Source organism: Capsicum annuum, chromosome 7 (genome assembly GCF_002878395.1).
Source record: "Capsicum annuum cultivar UCD-10X-F1 chromosome 7, UCD10Xv1.1, whole genome shotgun sequence".
Taxonomy (NCBI): domain Eukaryota; kingdom Viridiplantae; phylum Streptophyta; class Magnoliopsida; order Solanales; family Solanaceae; genus Capsicum; species Capsicum annuum.
This window is the reverse complement of record NC_061117.1, coordinates 155,275,876-155,280,811: the sequence shown is the minus strand read 5'-3', so window position 1 is coordinate 155,280,811 and position 4,936 is coordinate 155,275,876.

Here is a 4,936-nt window from a genome sequence, read left to right as displayed (position 1 = left end):
TTGACGGTAGACTTGGTGGACCGTCAGGTCCCTGGTGGCCTGTCAAGTGTCCCGTCAAGAAAAGGAAGTAACCTTTTTTTTGGTCCATCGTATGACGGCCTGGTTGGTGGACCGTCACAAAGTTGACTGACCGTCAAGGTGTCCGTCAGACCGAGATAGAATATCTTATTTCTGGCCCTCAAGTGACGAACAACTTGGTGGGCTATCACTTTTATGACGGACAGTCAGGTCAACCGTCACGTCGAGGCAGAACGTTCCAGTTTTGGTGTTCGAGTGACGGAGACTTGGTGGACCGTCAGTCTCTCTGACGGACCGTCTGGTCGATCGTCACAGGCCTCGACCAGCAAATTTCAGCATTTTTTAAAAGGGCATCTTGGTCATTTTCGCTCCTTGAGGCCTTATATATATATCTATGTAGAGAATAAAAGATCATTTTCTCTTCATTTCTCTTCAAAATTCTTTCAAGAATTCTTTAGAAACCTAGGGTTTCTTCCAAACCCAAAAATCAAATCATCTCCAAGAAATTCAAGAAATCTCCCATAAATTTCTTCAAGTTATTCAAGAATTAAGTCCCTCAAGTCAAAGGCAACATGGTATTGATCTAAAAGTGTAAGAAAGAAGTTTCAAGCAAGTTTCTATATCTTCAAAATCAAAAACTAAGGTATGTGGGGTTTGAACAAGAACACTCCTTTCATTCTTGTGCCCAAAGATTTACTTTCTGTTATTGATTTACATGATATTGCAAGTGGGTTTACACCCAAATTTCTCTATTAATGATTTATGAGAATTGAGTTGAATAAGTTTGATATTTATGATTACTTCACTATCATGTTTCTTAAATTGAGAATTTATTCCATGAGTCGTATATTATCATTATGTATTGATGATTTCTAAGCACTTTAAGTCAAGTTCCATGAGTTGAATATTTTTATTACGAATTGATGATTTTTGAATGATTTGAGACAAGTGTCATGAGTTATGTCTTTCCATGAGAAATTCGACTATTGAATGTATATTGATAGGTGAAATTGAGAGGCAAGAATGAGTCTTATGATGTTTCCATGAAGTTTTTGATATTTGAAATGATTTGATAAATAAATGTACTTGATATTGAGAAAGCTTGTGTTGAGTTGAGTCGAGTTAGGAATCCACAAGATGTTTATGATTTTCAGATGAGATATATATTTATGTTTTGGTCTTTATAATAGAACCATGAGTTGATATTGATTGTGGTGGATTTTCTAACGCGTTCTGAGCTGAGTCTGGGAGAAGTATTTAGCACTGAGTGGGAAATTTGGTATTTCCCCAAAACTACGTGCCACCGTGGGATTGATGTTGATAACTGTAGGCCAAAGGCCGAGTATGAGATTGTGAAGATGAGATTGAGGTTGTACTCTATGGAAAGAGTACAACACCCCTGCCAATGTGGGGTTCTCTCCTTAGGAGGGCAAAACGTTAGACTCCATACAGCTCACATGGTGTAGTCATATCGGTATAAGAAACTCCCACTTCCATAATGATATAAGTCTATTGAGTTATCGAGTCACTCTGAGTCACGAGTTAAAGAGATTGAGTTGAGTTAAATGATTTATGGGATTTATGAAATACGTGTCATTACTGATGATTTATGGAAATAATGTTTCAGATAATTCAAACGAAGATAGTTATTATTCTCATACATTTATGATATTATTTAAAATGCTGCATCCACCCTACATACTCAGTACATTCCTAAGTACTGACCCCCAGACTCTTTGTATTTCCTCGTGATATAGGTTCAGGTGCTCAATCTCAGTAGCGACAGTGATCTTTGAGTACCTTCCTCTATACTTCTGCAGTTGGTGAGTCCTCATGGTTTGAGGACCTATGCCTCCAATTTTGTCTTGTTAATAGATGGTTTTTTACTTTCAGTTCAGTACGAGTCAATTGGGGATCTGTCCCAATGGCTCCTCAGTCCTATGTAGTCGAGGCTTTGTCAGACTAGTATACCAACGTGTACAGAAATTTCAGTATTTTGTTTGTACGGGGCAGTATTATTTTATGTTTCAGTATGTTCATGACATGTTTATTTCTCTTTATCTTAGCGTGATTTACGCTATAACGAGTTTTGAAAGTGATGAAAAGTTTAGAGGGTTAGCTTTAGGCCACGTGTGGCCTTAAGCACCATGTGACATCTCGGGGTAGGTTCTTGGGGCGTTACAACAACCCTTACGATTAATTCTATATTCTTATTGTAAGCTCGAAAGGAGGAACAATAAATTAGATCATCGGATATATGGAGTGGAATCTTATAGTTTGGATGAATTAAAGATAGGATTTTCAGTTAGGATAAGAATATACCTAATTTTCCCCATTTGGTTCAAATGTGAGTGAAATACAAATACTTTTAAGTTATTTCTCACATCCCCGCTCAATGATACAGTTGTGGGTCTAACTTAGATAGATGATTAGAGGATGACTATTCCCTAATTATGTTATCAACTCCGTGAATCAATAATCAATATAATTGACTTAACAAACAAAATTGTATAGCTTAGTAGGATTGTTCAAAGTGCCTTGACCCTGGATTCCCCTACATTATTGTCTTCAACAATTTATAATTTCGTATTGTTTACTGTTACTTTAGCATTCTCAAATCTCAACTTTATTTGGTTACACTCACACTTGTTTAATCTCAGTAGTAAAGCTAGAATTGGATTGTTGTTACCCCAAGTCCCTATGGGTTAGACATCGGCTCGAAAAGGCTACTTTATTACTCCCACGACCGCGTACACTTGTGTGTGTGGTAGGATCACACCAAACAACTTTGATTCACCAAAACAAGAAACAAAATTATCCACTCGACCTCAGAAAAATACCTGCCAACTTAGAAAGTGCGAAGGTTGGTCGGGTATGATATTGATCATTTTTTATTTTCTGTCTTCCCATCTGCAATAGTGTGTTGTACCCGAAAGACGGATATACTATCTATATAGAGGAAAAATGGGGTAGCAAAAGAAGTAACACCACTGGTCGGGAACAACTTCAAGATAATTTGGTGGGGGAACTTTCCTTCCTTATGGCACCAAGAGTGCGAAGAATCCACCAACCTTAATGTCTCTGATAAAGATAAGATGGGACCGATGTGTTAGGATACTCAGGTATGCGGACGTTCCACTACAAACCTAAATCGAATACAGGACGGTAGACTGATGCCCCTACCCCAATAGTCTCAACGGGTAGCACTTGGGTAATTAATTAGTTCTATGAGGTTTAGGTCTACATTGTGCCTTATAAATAGTTGCTCCCCCTCCATTGTAAAGATCAACCTATTTCATCTTTTTGCCTTTAAGCTATAAATCCTTTAGCTTTGTCTCCAAGTTTCCTATGTTTTAGTTTCTTTGTTTAGCTTTACTTTATATTCATCAACGCCGGCCGAGGCTAGTTCGTATTAACTAATTTAAATTGCATGATCTGCTTTGTGACTCAGATTTTCTCTTTAATTTTAGCTCGTCTACTAATTACGATATTTGTAATCTTTACTTGTTATTTTGTAATCATTCGCCACTAATTCGAAGCTAAGCCATAATGCGTGCTCTTGACCTACCTAAAAATTTAATTGTCCCAAATCAACTGTAAACAAAATCATTTGCAACAAGGACAGAATCCTCACTTTCTTTCCAATAAATATTTTTTCTGATTTTGTCTATATTTTTGTTGCATAAGGACATAGTAGAAGGTGGACCAATATGCACATGGCTATGGAAATAAATTTAGAGATAAACATAAGAAAGAATTAAAAAACGTGCCAACATTATAAGTTTTGAAATTGTTGTGTGTTTGTTTTTGTTTCAAATTTGATTAGGACATACCTTGTTGGCTTGTTTTTAATAGTAAAATCTATATTATTGTTGAAGTGCTGAATATTACTCTTCATTAATTTTTTGCAATTTAAATAAGGAAATATTTAGTAACTTTATTCAGTATAAAATTTACTTTCTAATGATAAAAGAGGTGAAAACATTTCACTATGCAGTCTTGTGCTTTTATATGTATGTAGGTTTACTTTTTTTTTTTGTTTCCTAGAACTCAATTTCACAATCTTAAGTTTGACGGTGAATGATGTTTACCTTCTGAGCAAACCCTCTAGTCGAGGTAGATGTATGGATAAAAATATAGATTAGGTATCAGAGCTACGTTTTTAGTATCAGAGCTACGTTATTTAAAGTTACGGAAGTAGTATATATTTGGATTATGTATTTGGATTTAGGGATTTATTTGATTAATTTATTAATTATGATAAAATTAGATTTAGATATCCACCAAAATATTATAAATATTGTTTAGATGAATCCACAAAAATATAAAGAATTAAAACAAATAATATCTGAAAAACGTAAAGAATTAAAAATAAGGATAGAAAGACTACAGTATAACATAATTGTCGGAGTTAATTAAAATTTAATAAATGCACAAAAAGAAGAAATATCAAATTTAAAATCAACAATAGATAGTCTAGAATATATATATCAACATAACCTATATACGTTTAAATAAAATGAACAAAGAAGAATTTATAATAGATGAAAAAAATATGAAAATCATGAAGGATTAAAAATAAAAATAGTGTTCTCTAATCTAGGAAGAAGACATAAGAAAATAGGTGAACACTTATATTTAATGTTAGAAAAAAGAAGAATTAAAATTAAAAGATAAAGTTGGCAGTCATGGTAAGAATAGAAAGAGAAAACAAAGAAATAGACAAAAAAAAAGGAAATAGATAAAATAAAACAACAAACCACAGAAGAAATACGAAAAATAGAAGAAACTAAAAATAGTAGGATTGCTGAATTAGAAAAAGAACTACAAATGCTAAAAGATTTGTATGAAAAAAGACAGAAAGAAAATGAAGAAAAAGATAAAGAACAAAAATTATTAAATGAGATAAATAAATTTT